Source organism: Rousettus aegyptiacus, unplaced genomic scaffold (assembly GCF_014176215.1).
Source record: "Rousettus aegyptiacus isolate mRouAeg1 unplaced genomic scaffold, mRouAeg1.p scaffold_m13_p_15, whole genome shotgun sequence".
Taxonomy (NCBI): Eukaryota; Metazoa; Chordata; class Mammalia; order Chiroptera; family Pteropodidae; genus Rousettus; species Rousettus aegyptiacus.
The window spans coordinates 53,312,355-53,326,331 of NW_023416290.1; the positions used below are offsets into that span (position 1 = coordinate 53,312,355).

Consider the following 13,977-nt stretch of genomic DNA (forward strand, 5'->3'; position numbering starts at 1 on the left):
TGAAACCGGGGACGGGGGTGCTGACCGTGGGGTTGCTGCTCCCCGGGAGGACCCTAAGTGCCTCGTGCCCCCCCCGTCGATGTCCCAGGCCAGCTTTTCCCGGCTCTCCCGAACGAGGCGATTCCACCACCTCCCAAACGTTTCATCTTCCCTGCCGTCTGTAGTCCTCGCTCAGCGGATTTCACCTCCACAATGTGGGGGTTCGGCTCGTGACGTCACCTCCCGCACTGCTGGGGTCGCTTCCTGCAGGGTCTCCCCACGTCCGGACCGGCTCTCGTCCCATGGTGCACCCCGTTCCCAGACGCGCCTTCCCGAAGCACGCTTCGCCTGCATCCCTGGCTCCCCGGCTACCGGCATCCCGTGGTTTTCCTGTTCCCGCTGAATCCAGGGCAGACCCCTCGGCCAAGAAGTCGCAGTCCCCAGTCAGGACAGCAGCCGGCCTCTGCGGCCGATTTCCCAGGACTCCCTCTGGGCATTTGTCCCCTTGCACGCCCCGGCTTTCCCAGCTCCACGTCTCACACTTCTGCCAGTCCTGTAGGGCCCTGCTCGCGAGCCATCTCATTTGCGGAGCCTTCACGCATCCCCGGAGGTACTGGCATTAGACGTGTGATGTGCAAGTCCCCATCGGACCGTAAACGCATTAGGCGGGCCTTCCCCGCCTGGTCCCTCGTTCTCCCTCAGCGCCTTGTGCGCAGTGACACCCATCGCCCATGCCCACGACGTAGTCATGGGCGTCAGAATGAAGGAGAGAGGCCGTGGCTTGCTTACCACGTTAGGCGTAGTGCTTACAGTTGCTCATTAACCTACCTCTTACGTGAGCATTCAGCGCATTTGTTTTGCACTGTTTTGAATGGATGCCGCTCCTATCCTGAAACATCTCCGAAGTATTTTTAGCACACTCTTCCTGCAACAGCACTTCTATCGGGAAGGGCTGCTTACGCTGAGTTCAAAGATGGCCCAGACATTGGTGAATAATATTTTACTATTTATAGTATTCCGATCACCAGCTTTATGGTGATAGCTAACACATGTCGAGCGCCGTGGCTTAGATCACGGCAGTGCTTTGGAGTTGGGACTATTCGTATCTACATTGTGCGGATGAGGAAATTGGGGCACAGAGCAGTTAAGCGATTTACCCAAGGTCACACAGCTAGTTAGTAGTAGAGCGTAATTTCCCACCCAGGCAGTTGGGCCCTAGAGCCCGCACCCCAGGGTCCCCTAGGCTGCGTCGTGTCCCTCTGTATAGCTGCTCATCAGAGGCAGAACGACCCCTCGTCCCGGGGCGAACGTCCTCAGCGTTATCGCTGGGGATCTGTACTGTCTCGAACACGGCACGTGTGCACAGGGCTTCCCAGTGTTCGAGGTGCCCCCGCCCCCTCTGCTCTCACGCCGAGCAGTCGCCGGGATGTGAGGCTGGTGGGCGTGGCTAGGATGCTTTCATTTCACAGCCGTGCCCCGAGTGGAGGGACCGAGCCCGAAGCAGCAATCTTGCTGCAGCCACTGGGTGCAGGGGACTCGGGCCCCCAGCTCTCCTCGCCCTGAGCCGGGCGGGAATCCCTTCGGCCTGACCTGGCCCGACGCCACCCCACTCTCAAACGTTGCTGTTCCCACACCAGATGGGTCACGGTCGAACCCCCTTGAGACACTTACACAGGCCCAGATCGGAAATGATGACTTTTTTTCTCTTAGAATTTCATTTTTGGTCTGTGGATTTTCCATTTATGAGTTCTTATATTCTCTATTGGGGTCGGGAGGCCCATTTTCTTTCTTTCTTTTTTTTTCCTTCTGTTTTTTTCCCGAAACTGGAGAAATATGGGGTAGGGAGGGGGGGAAAAAAAAAATCTTTCCATAGTCCATCCTAGGGGAAGTTTGCCAAAGAGTGTGTCTTGCCGGCTGCTGGCTGGAGGCCCGTCCCTGTCCTCAGAAGCCACGTCCACAGTAAGCGCTCTGCGGAGCTAGCGCCAGCTCCAGCCCAGGGGACGTCCATGGCGGCCCTGGCATTGACGCTGCAGGCCGGCCGACCCTGCCCTGGAATGTGCTTCTGAGCACAGAGCATCTCCTTGACGCTCCCCGTCCCCTGTGCTGGGAAGCTGCGTGTTTCCTGTTCCCGGGCCTGCTCCCGCCCCTCTTCATTCCTTTTAATAACTACACAGGAAGTTCCTTTCCCTCCAGCGAAGATGGTCATAACATTTTTCAGCCCGGGTGTTGACATTTTCTTCGAATCCCCAAGAGCCTTGACACAGGCACATGAATCACATCTTAGGAGAGGCGAGAGCTTGGCCTCTAGATTAGACGAGACTGAAGTTCCAGTACAGGGCTGGGCCTTGGACTGGCTGTGTGGCTGTGGGCAAGTTGCTTAACCTCTCTGAGGCTCCTTCATTTTGGTGATAGATACAATGGGAATATCAATACCAACCATTCGATGACTTGAATTCTGCAAGGGAAGGGCTCGCCTAGTACCACATGCATTGCCTGTTGTATCATGTCCTTGCCGAATGATCGAACGGCCCGATGAGGATAAGTTGGGTGGACGTGTCCAGCATATTGCCGGCTTCCTCTGTCCAGAACGTCTCTGATTGGCCGGGATCAGTGCCATTCTCGGTCCCTGGGTTTTCTGTAAGAGCAGAGGTGCCATGTGCTGATATGGATAAAGTAAAGCAGCGAATGAGACGGGGTAGGGGGTTGGGAGAGAGAGAGAGACAGAGACAGAGTGTGTGTATGTATGTGTGTGTGCGCGCGTGCGTGTGTTGGGAAGTGGACTAGCTGAGGTCCTAGTTTTACGTAAAAAGCTAAACCATCATTCTCTCGATTTGCTGAATTCTTCGGGTCTTCAACCCCGAGGCCAGCCTGCTATATTCTTCACGGGGAAAACAATTTGACAGATACCGGTTTAAGAAGCGACCATGCTCTTCGATAGGCACCTTGGCTGTATTCATTTGATTCTCACCGCAAGACTCTACAGGGAGAAATTGCCCTTTCTGGCAAGAAGATGAAGAAACTCAGCTCCGAGGCATCAAATGAATGACCAGGGGCACCCGGCTAAGAGCGGCGGAGCATGCGCTGTTTGGTCCGGGGCTGGCTTGACAGCAAGGACAGCTTCTTGTCACCCCATTGCACTCTGCGGGGACCTCAGCGAGCGCCTGGCAAAACCGCCGTGGAAGTTCCACCGGGAGAAGGGGCGTGGCTCGCCCAAGCTCACACGTCGTGACCAGGTTACCTGACGCCCCTTCTGGGCCCCTCGGTCTGTCCGGTTGGGATATCATGGGTCACTGGACATCCCTGGAATGCCACGGTGAGTTTCCTGGGAAGGCATTGTCAATGTCCTGGTCTCCACTTGAGCTCCTTAAAATACGCAAAACAGGACACCGTAGAACCCCAGAGCTGCTGGCATGTGCTGTTCCCGCCCCCCTGGGGATCTGCGGAGGTCCCCGTTTGGGGACCGACTTGCCCGTCCTCCCTCCTGCCAGCTCGGACGGTGAGAGCGGGGCCAGTGCCAGGGAGGTTCCTGGGCCTGGGCTCAGGCCGGCCCGGGCCGGGCGGGAGGCGGATGGAGTGGCGGGCAGAAGCCGTGCCTGGCCAGCCGCCCTGGGCACCTGCCATTCTCATGTGTTTGCTCAGCGGGCCGGGAGGGGAAGCAGGATGCTCTCTGTTGGGCCCCGGCCGTTCCGGGTGTCGCGGGCCAGCTGCCGGGGCTGGCAGCCTCTCGCCCTCTCTCTGCCTCCTGCCCTCAACTACTCGACAGGCAGATCGTCATCTCGCCGGCCGAGGTAACCCCGGGAGAAGGCTTGGCTAGCGGGCATGGAACAAACACTGGCCATGAGCCCGAGAGCCTTCAGCCCTGGAGGGAGAGAGGCCCCTCTGGCACCCCCTTCCCCCCACCCCAGTACCTTTAAACGTCCTGCCTTGAGCCGTCCCCAGCCCCTTCTTGCCACATCAGCAAGCGTTTGCTGGAGTTTTGACACCCGGCCGGCCTTTGATGGGACGTGAGGAACGATGTACGTTCACCCAGAGCTTCAGGACGGCTCGCTCCGTGTTGGAACCATGTGGGAGAGAGTGGGGGGGCGGGGGGAGAGAGACGGACAGACAGACCGACAGACAGAGACGGTTCCGAGGCCGCTCTCGCAGCCGGAGGGTTCCTGCCTCGGCAGCAGGGAGCACTGCACTGACCGACCTGCGAGAGCTTTCCGGTCTGCGAAACGCTTTCACGCACACTGGCTCACCTCCCGCGACCTGCGACTGAGGCGTTATTAACGGCCGCGGCTTACAGGTGGGGCGACAGGCCAGGGGAGCCTGCGTGACTCGGCCAGTGCCATCGAAGCAGAGACGGGCCGCCGGGCCTTCCCTCTGAAACCCAGGCGGCCTTCTCGTTCACTCTCTGGTGGCCGCGGGCATTAAGGAGCATGTGGGTTCCCATCTGGAATTTGTGCGCAGGCGGAGTCAGAGTGCTGAGAGAGGAATTGACACTTTCCCGGGCTGCTTTCGGTTTAGGTCCAGCCGTGTGCGGCATGTCATCCGAAAGGGCTTCCGCGGCAGGTGCCATTTGCCCCTGCTGTTGCCCCGAGGCAGCTGGGGCCTCCCAGAGGGGAGAGGCTTCCCCCAGGTTCCGTGTGAAGTGGAGGGCACGAGGGGAGCCCGGGTCTCTCTGCCTCCAGCGCCGGGTCCTTCCTCTCCTCGTGCCCCAGTGCCTCCTGCCGAACCCAGGTGTGGCGGGGCAGGCCGGGGCGTGAGGAAGCTGGCACACCTCCGGGACGGCCGGGGTGGCCCCCAGAGCTGCTGGTGCTTTCGAGGGAGAAGCTCAGACACCAGCCTTGTCCTTACAGGCCTCCCGGCCACCCCGCGGTGCAGATTCGTGGGTCTGGGGTGGGAGAGGAGACGCCGTGTAAGCCCTGTGCTCCAGTTTCGTCGCTCACCCACCGAGAAGTCACTCGAGGGGGGTGTGACTGGCCCCACCTCACGGGAGGGGTGGCAGAGCTTGGAGTGGAGTCTGGGGCCCCCGATCCCAGGCCTGTGCCCTGAGGTCCTCCACCCGCCACCTCCCGCTCCCTCCCTTTGCTCTCCTACGGGTCACCTGCTGCAGCCTGGATCACAAGCTGCCGTGCAGCCTCCGCTGCCCACCCCGGGGTCCATTACCATGTGCCTGTCCTCTCCGGGAACAGCACGAGGGCCTCAGAGGCAGGGGACACGTGGCACTGTCTTTGGAGCTGGGTAGTTGGGGCTCCGAGTTGGTGGGACGTGGGTTTCAACCCTGCCGGTGTGACCGAGGGCCAGCTACACGTTGTCCCTCAAGCTAAGTGGCCGTCCCTTCCCCTCACCCCACCTTGTGCCTCCCTGCAACGGCTACGATGGCTCCTTGTGGTCCAGCACTTAGAACGTGCCGGGCTCTCGTCCCACACGGCGGCGATTCCCCTCAGAGCTGGCAAGATGCGACGCTCGTTGACCACGTACCGTGTGCTGGGCACTGAGGCTCAGGGGTAAGACACGTGCCCGAGGTCGCAGTCAGTGATGGAGCCGGGAGGGGAATACAGGCGTTTTTTTCTCCAGGCCCCATGCGGGGCCCCTGACTCCTGTGCCGTGTGACAAGGCTCTGCCAGGTCTTCATCTTGGAGAGACATTCGGACGCCGTCTACCTGGGCCAGGGGAGGTGCCAGCAGGCAGGCTGGCCGAGGCAGGGACCCTGGATTTCTGGCTCGCGGCTGGCCCTCTGTGCCCCCAAGTGTCTGTGTCCTGGTGGGCGTTAGTCCACGCTGGACGAGTGAAGACATGACGGCATGAATTCTCTGAAACGCATGGACGCCTAACTGACTCTTCAGGATTCTTAAGAGACACACAGGGTTGCCCCGTGCTGGCCCCCCCCCCCCCACCTTCCAAAGCAAGGCCTTCCCCTGGCCTCGGGCTCCTCCTTGTGCAGGGGCCACGCCTGGGACCTCCCGCTGGGCGCCGGGAGCTGGCTGCACCTTGCAGTCCGCACCCAGCCCTCCTTCTCCTGGCTCCCTCTTCCCGCCACGGGCTCCCGCGCACCAGCCCGCAACGGCCTCCCTTTGTTCTCCCATCTCGGTTTCAGGAGACCGTTCCAGCCCGGTGCCCCAGCGTGCTCCGCACACCCCTTGAAGCCTTGACGGGCAGCCAGTGGGGCTGGCTGTGGGAGTGCCGGGGGCCGGGCTGCCAGGACCCGGCAGCCTCGTCTGCCTCGCCGGCTCCCCGGACCTGGCTGTCCTGGCCCAGGACGTGTATACAGGGACCAAAGCACCTGGGCGTTCGTCTCGGGGGCATGGACAGTCATCCGGGACTGCTGGCCGGGCTGTGCCCATACCCGGAGCCCTTTCTCAGGCTCCCCCGTGAGGAAGCCCTCAGCAGAGCCCACGGCCCCTGCTCTCTGCAGAGAGTTGTAGCAGGAAGGGCCTGGCCGGGTCCTGAGCCTCCGAGGAATGGGGGGACGGGGTGTAGGGGGCGGGAGCACGAACCTCGGCTCCACGTGTGTGCGGTGCCTCAGTCTGCCATCTCCAGCCACCTGCTCCGTGCCTCGGTTTCCCCTTCTGCATGTGGGGAGACAGAACGCCGAGCGCGTACTGCCCGGTGAGGAGGGACGGGGTGCCGTGGGCCAGCAGGGTGTGGGCCACGCTCGGTCAGCAGTTGCTGGAGCCGGTCAGTGCGCAGTGGTCGTCGGGGGGCGTCCGAGCGCCTGGGCGCCGGGGAGAGCAGGACGTGGCAGGCGAGCCCAGCGCGGCCCCCGGTCGTGGCCTCGTCCCCCGCACCGCTGGGCCGCCTGCCGCTGTCACTGCCGTTCCAAGCCCGCGTGAGACCGAGGGGCTTCCGTTCTCACGCTGTGATTTTGAAAGCAGCGCAGGGTCACCGCACGCCTTACGATATTCGGATGAGCCGAAGGGAAAAGCTCCCCGTAATCCCGCCACCCAGGTGAGGACAGCCAGGTGCTCACGCAGTGTCCGTCCCCCGCTGGGTGCCCTGAGCCGCCGTGCGGCGGGGATCGGAGCTGGCGCCTTCGCGGCGGTTAGGGTGAGATGACGTCATGAGGCGGAATGAGCGGGCTTTCAGGAAGAGGGAGATCACTCCGTCTCTCTCCTCGAGAGCAAAGAGGAAAGGCCCCGTGAGGGCGCAGGGTCCGCCAGCCGGAAAGGTCGCTCTCGCTGGGAACCCGGCTGGCCAGCGCCTCGGCCTTGGACTTCGCAGCCCGCGGAACTGTGAGAAATCGGTGCTGTGGCTTACGCCGCTCGGTCTCTGTGTCCTGTGACAGCAGCCCGCGCAGGCTGGGGCGCACGCAGGGGCCAGGCTGGGGCACACGCAGGGGTCAGGCTGGGGCACACGCAGGGGCCAGGCTGGGGCACACGCGCAGGGGACAGGCTGGGGCGCACGCTCTGGGGACAGGCTGGGGCACACGTGCAGGGGAATAGCCAGTTCACAAGCTATTAGGTTCCTATAAAATAATCCGTCCGCGTATACACACGTATTCTGGCAGATGCACGTATTTGGAAAAGTGAAGCATTCGTTATCAGCGTGTGCCGTTTAGCATAAGGTGAGCCTTTTTCCTGGCAGGACGTTTTTCTACATTTGAAGGCCACGTGGTATGTCACAACGCAAGTGCTCCATACCCATTGCACAGATGAGGAAGTCGACCCACTGAAAAGCAACGTGAGGTCCTCCAAGATGAGCCAGCTGCTTGGGGTGCAGCTGACACCCAGACGCGTCTCCGGGGAGGTCTTAGCGGGTCCCCGAGGCAGAGGGCACAGGCATCTGCGTTCCGTGAGACCAGGGCCCACTCGCCACAGCGCCTGCTGCGGGGTGGGTGCTCCGGTAATAGTTGCCGAGTGAGTGAACGAAGCTGTGTCCGCTTCCCTTTCGACCCCGTTTCTTCTTGCTCAGACCTCCTCCCAGCGTTCAGTGTGTCTTTGCACGGGGCCGTCTTCACCAGCTCGTGTGCCGTGCAGGTTAGAACGTGTCCGATGACCCGCGACTCCCTCGGCCCGGGGCCGCGGCCGGGCCCAGAGCAGGTGCTCGGTAATCGAACACCGAGGGGCCGGAGCAGGGATCTCTCCCCACAAAGCTTGCCTGGACTCTTCCATCACAGGCAGAGGTTAAGTTCCCTGGACCCTTCCAGGTGCCAGTGACCTGCCTGCTGCGTTGCTCTGGGAGAAACTTGGACATTGGCCCTTGCCTGTCACTCCCGGGGTTGGCACACCTGGGCTGTTCTGGAACAGACCTCATAGCTGAGGGTTAAGTAACACCTGGAGCAGTTATGAGGCCAGGCACCTCCTTTTTGAGACTCTCCCGGGCTGCGTGGCTGGTGGCTGGTAGCCGGCGGGGGAGGGGCCCTTGGCACGGCCGCTCTCTTGTGTCTGCGGCCAGCAGGGCCTTTGATGCCCACGGGGGCCGCCCGCCCGACCGGGTGTATTGTGGAAGACAAAAGCTGCACAAATAAAATGAAAACGGCCCGGGAACCATCAGGGAGCTTATCACCGGTTTCCTGGTTGTCGATACGGCTGTGGGAAGGCCCCGGGGGGCGTGCCGGGCCTCGCGATGGCCTACATGCTGCTCGTCCTCCGGTGACATGGACGCAGCACGGGCCTCGAAGCAAGGACGTCCCCTCGGATCTTTGAGCTGCAGCTTCCTCATGGCTCAGTGGTTTGGAGCTAGAGCTCTGGAGCCCCAGTGCGAGGGGTTTGGTTAGCAGCGTGTGCACACATACCCTTGGTAGTGTCCGTGTGTTTTTGCTCTGTGGACTCCTTTCTCAGTTTTATCCTAAGGAGATAATAAAGGAAAGTAAAAAAAAAAAAAAAAAAGGCGATTTTGTGAAAATGTCTATTAAATCATGTTTTGTTTTGTTTTTTAACTTTCGATTATGGAAAATTTCAAACATCCAGGAAAGTAGAGAGAACAGTATAATGAACACCCATATACCCATTGCCTAGTTTTAACAATTATAAACATTTGCTTCCTTTACCTCATCTTTTCTTTTCCAAAATATTTTCGAGTAAACTATAAACATCATAATATTTTGCTTGCCGCTATTTCAGGGCAACTTTAGTTATGATAATAAAAAATTGAAACCAAACTGAAGTAAATGGTTAAATAAACTATGATTATCTTCCTGGGATGCTGTGATGAGACCCTTAAAATTATCATTTTGAAGTTCCCTTTAACAGCTGTTTTAGAACTCTATGGTTTCCCTTTATACGACTTACTGTAGTTTCTAATAATTCTAATAATTTAATTGCTTGATTAGTTAATGTTCGTTTCCTCTACCTATTTGGCGGAGACAGTGTCTGCTTGACTCACTGTTTAGTCTCGACTGCCCAGCATGGTGCCTGGCCTGCAGCAGGTGCAAAATCATATTGGTTGAATAAATGTCAAACGAGCACTTTTAGGTGCTCAAAGTAGCAGGCCGAGTGTGACACACGCAGGGCACGTCTCGCACGAGCACGGTGTGACATGCGTGTGCCTACAGATGAGGACTAGAAGGCAGTCCTGGGAAGTGCAAGCTTCGATGCTGGTACGATAGGAGACATGGGTGAGGTCTGTTTTTTTGTTGTTTGTTTTTTTCCTGCTTGCTTTCCTTCACGTCGCGGCCACGCTGTTGTCACAGCCTGTGCGCCCGCCACCGTCGTCACGTGTCCTGCTTGCTTGGCACCGTCCCGGGGAGCACGGACGCTGGCCCTGGCGTCGAAGCCATCACTCTCCTTTACGTGCGGCCAGACGCTGAGCGATCGTCGAACCGATCGGAGCTCAGGTCTTCCTCCAGGAAGTGTGGCCGTGGTCTCGGCCCTCTGCATTGTTGTCCTTCAGTGAAATGGCGAGCGGGGGACACGAGGGCACGCTGTGAGATGTTCCAGAGCTGGCTGCTGCTCCCCGTCCTTCTCCGACATGACACCTCACCCCCTGGCGCTCGCGGGAGACCTGGAGCTGCCCCCGCTGCCCCGCGGATGGCGAGCAAATGAGCGGGTCCACGGAGGAGCACCGCTCTCAGTGGTAGGGGCTGTCCTGAGCAGTGTAGGACGTTTGGCAGCATCCTGGGCCGCTGCTGCGCCCCAGATGCCAGCCGCGGCCCCTGCCCCGTCCTGACCGGCAGAGGGCCTCCAGACATGCCCCCTGGGAGGCGGAGGCTAAATCACCCTCCATCGAGAACCACTGGTTTAGATGAGCCGTTCCCAGCATTTGCAGCTCCAGAAGCCCCTTTCAATGGTTCTACCTCCTTTCAAGGGAGTTTTCAACTGAACAAACTTCGTTAGCTACGTGTTCGTTTCTCCACTTTCTTAAAAATATCCTCCCGTCGGGGTTTCTGATCTGTGCCACGAGGCAGGGTTGATATCATTCCGGCCAGTATCAAGCAAAGAAGAAGCTTGATACTTTAGGGGCCGCCTGCGGCCGTATGGAAAAGAAGGTGTAGTTTCTGGTTGATTTTTTGACTGGAAAATAGCCCTAAGACCCCCGGTGAGGAGCCCTGAGACCCAGTTGGAGTCGCTGGTATACACTTCCGTTTTGCTGTCTGAAATCAAGCATTTGGATCAAACGGCCTTGCAAGGTCCCTTGGAGCTCCAGCTCGCTCCGGCATCCCCCGAACGTCTTCTCCCCATTCGGCCCCTAGCAGTGTTATTAATTATTCAGCTCGTATTTATTCAGCGCTTGCCACATGCCTGGCGCTTCCCTGGCCGTGGCCACTGCACCAGCGGGGATCACGGCCAAGTGGGGGACACAGGTGACGGCAGCTAAGGGATCCTCGAACTTCCAGCGGTGGTCAGTGCTGAGAGAGCGGTGTGACCCGTTAATGTGCAGGAGAGCGGTGCTCTCTGGAATTCCAGGGCCCCGTAAGGTCAGGTGGCCCTTTGGCCACCCCCACCCTCCTGCCCAGCCTTGCTTGACCCCCTGCAGGATAATTCCAAGTATTCATTGTCAGGGCCCGGTTCCCCTTAGTCAGGACCAAAATCCTTTATTGCTCGGAGGAGCATCTGGCAGGCTCCGTCCTGCTCATTGAGAGACGTGTCTGAGAAATAGTGAGGGCCAGTTTCACTAGGCACAATGAGACGAGGGACCTCGAACCTGGCCTGGTTGAAGAAAGTCCCTGTGACTTTGGGAGGAAAGATGGCAGTTTCTCTCTCCCCCTCTGAAAGTCTTCAGCCAAGGTCTCAGGACGCAGAGGGGCCCTGGTGGTGAATGTGAGCCTTTGTGCTCAGGGCCAGTCAGAGGGAGGAGAAGGGCCACGGGCGGGTGCGGAATCGAGGCCCCTTTGCCTCCCCTCCACTTGGCGTGGTGTGTTTGCCTCTCCTCGTGGCCACTGGAAGCTCTTCCCCAGGGCGCAAGCACCTGCTCTTCTTTCTGTCCTTGTCCTCTGGCTTCTGCAAGCCATGGGTGTGTGACAGGGGGCTGGCTTGGCAGCAAGCTCCGGGAGGTGGCCGAGCACCTCCCCTCTCCTCCTTCCTCCCGCTCTCCTTACCTAGGGGCCAACGATTTCTTTTTCCTCTAAACATGCAATCCGGAGAACAATCCACACCAGCTGCCTCAGGGATTATTTTCAAAGACAAATCCCAGCTGAGCCTTCCTCTCCTTTAGCTAACACCCTTTAGTGACCCCTCCCCTCCCATCGTCCTTGGGTTAATGCTCCAGGGTCTTCGTGGTCATTGTGTGGCTTATAAGGCTCTAGTGGGTCCTGGCTGGGCTTTAGGAAATGCCTTATCCGGGCACTGGGAGATGGCCAGACACCACCGCCCATCCCACCCCAGGAAGGAACGGTGGTCTAGCCACCAGGAGCAGGAAAGATGCAGGGATGGAATGGCTCAAAGGGCATCGTGGTAGCGACCTCGGCCCTTTCTCTATCGAGAGGAGGTCCTTGCGGACTTCTAAGCAGGTCAGACTCGCGTTTTAACCTGATCGTCAGAGCTGCTGTGCCTCAGATGGACTGCAAGTGACAAAGCGTGGAAGCAGACAGACCAGTTCGAACACTATTGCACCGATCCAGGGTATGGCAGGAATCCAGGGGAGAGGTGACGGTGGCCTGTCCAGGCAGTGGCAGAGAAGGCTGTGAGAAGCGATCAGATACGGATATGCATATGAAGGTAGTTTGCTGTGGGTTAGATATGGGGTATCTGGAGAAGGCTGATCCCAAGGCTTTACCTTGAGCCAGTAGAAGATGTGTTTTCATTTATTCGTACAGGTGTCGGCGAGGGGAGTGGGGGTGTTTGTTAGTTTTGTGGGGAGGGGTGGAGTTGCGATGTTCGAGATGTTCCTCAGCCCGTCAAACGGGGGTGTTCAGGAAACAGCAGGATATTGGAGTCTAGAATGCGAAGGTTAATTTTATGTGTCATCTCGGGTGGGCCACGGGGTCCAGACATTTGGTCAAACATCAGTTCAGATGTCGCTGTGAAGGTATTTGTTTGGCTGAGATTGACATTTACGTCCGTAACTCTGGGCGAAGCAGATGACCCACCACCATATGGGTGGGCCTCGTCCAATCAGTTGAAGGCCTGAGAGCAAAAGACCGAGGTCCCTGAGGAAGCGGGGATTGTGCCAGCAGACTGCCTTCAGACTCGAGCTGTCACACCGCTCTCCTGGGGTCTCCATCCTGCTGGCCCGCACTGCACATTTTGGACTTGCCAGTTTCCACAACTGCGAGCAATCCTTTCTTTCTCTCTCCCTGTGGAGGGATATAGATACAACTATAGATATAGAGATCTTATTGCTTCTTTCTCTGCGTCTCTGGAGAGCCCCCACTAATGCATGAAGTTAAGAGATAACTATTTCGGTCCATATTTGCGAGTTACGGTCTTTAAGCCTTGAGACCGGGCGGGATCACCGAGATGGCAAGCGTGGGCAGAGAGGAGCAGTCCACGGGGAGTTTCCTCACAAGCCAAGAGATTCCGAAACCACGTGTGTCTGCGACCTTCTCTGAGCACCGACCCTGTGCCAGGCGCCCCCCGTGATGGGTCGCCGCCTCTTCCGAAAACGAGAGCCGTCTCCTCATGTGTCTGGAAGCCTGGGAAGTGATCTCCATGGAGCCGCCCATTTATCTGACCGATGTTTTGCATTTCTTGTGCCTCGGCCCCTCCCAGGTTCTGGGAAGTGGAATGGCATGCAGCCATTCCTCTCCCTGTGTCCGAAGTGGACGAGTCCAGCATCTTCCTCCCCGGCCCTTTTCAGTCTCCCTCACCTCCAACCTCTTGAAGCTGTGCAGTGTCTCTCGGTACTTGAGTAATCCTTTTTATCAAAACAGGTGGAGCCTCCTTACCGGCCAATGTTGGTAAAAATAGTTCTGCGGCCCCAAGGAGCCAGGCCATTGAACTTAGTGACTTGGCAGAATCTTAGTAGGAAGAACGAAAAGCTCAGACTCCTGGCGATGAAGTTCCCTCACGCTTTGTTTCTTGTTTTTTTTTTTTTTTTTTTTTTGTGAGGCAGAATGTTTAACCCACATTTTCCAAGAACTGTGTAGGTACGCTGCTGGGGACAATTGATTTTTAGGGAAGTATTGTACCTCTGGATGTGGAAACCACGAGGCCAAGAATACCATTGAGCAAGAGTTGGCCCGATGACTGGACTTGGGCTAATTGTGGCTCCACGTGTTTGGGCCACTGTGGTGCAGGAGGCGTGACTTCTGCCTGAGCTGGATTTTATTCTGGAATCAGGGTGACCCCGGGAGCCTCGTTTTAGCCAGATGTCCAGTGGACCATCTGCCTCCTGAGGCCGTGATTGGTTCTAAATGAGCAGAGGTATCACCTGGCGGGCAGCAGGGACACACACAGGTGTCTGTGAGGAATGCTGCGTTCTGGGTCCCACCCTGCCCCTGGCTTGCTGCGTCACTTTGGGCAAGTCTCCGCACCTCTCTGAGCCTCGGTGTCTTCGTCTGGGGGGAGTTTAGGCGAGGTGGTCTCTGAGGGGGAGACTGTGGCCCGTGGAGGGTGCCTGCCCTGGGTAAAGGGCTGTTCCTCCCTCCGCGTCCAGGTGGCTGTTGATTATGTGGGGCCAGTGCTGCTTCATTCA

At 58.4% G+C, this 13,977-nt stretch overlaps 1 long non-coding RNA gene across 50 annotated transcripts in view; it reads left to right on the plus strand.

Annotated features, from left to right (window-relative positions):
• LOC107506203 overlaps nt 1-13,977 on the plus strand; it is a 579,061-nt gene that overhangs the window by 138,364 nt on the left and 426,720 nt on the right. For 43 of the 50 annotated variants that reach the window (XR_004954759.1, XR_004954761.1, XR_004954740.1 and 40 more), the window contains one exon: nt 89-3,292. The exons of 6 other annotated variants lie outside the window; for them this stretch is intronic. This is a non-coding gene — a long non-coding RNA (uncharacterized LOC107506203). The remainder of the gene's footprint in view (nt 1-88; nt 3,293-13,977) is intronic. One more of the 50 variants, XR_004954723.1, reaches the window with a different exon arrangement.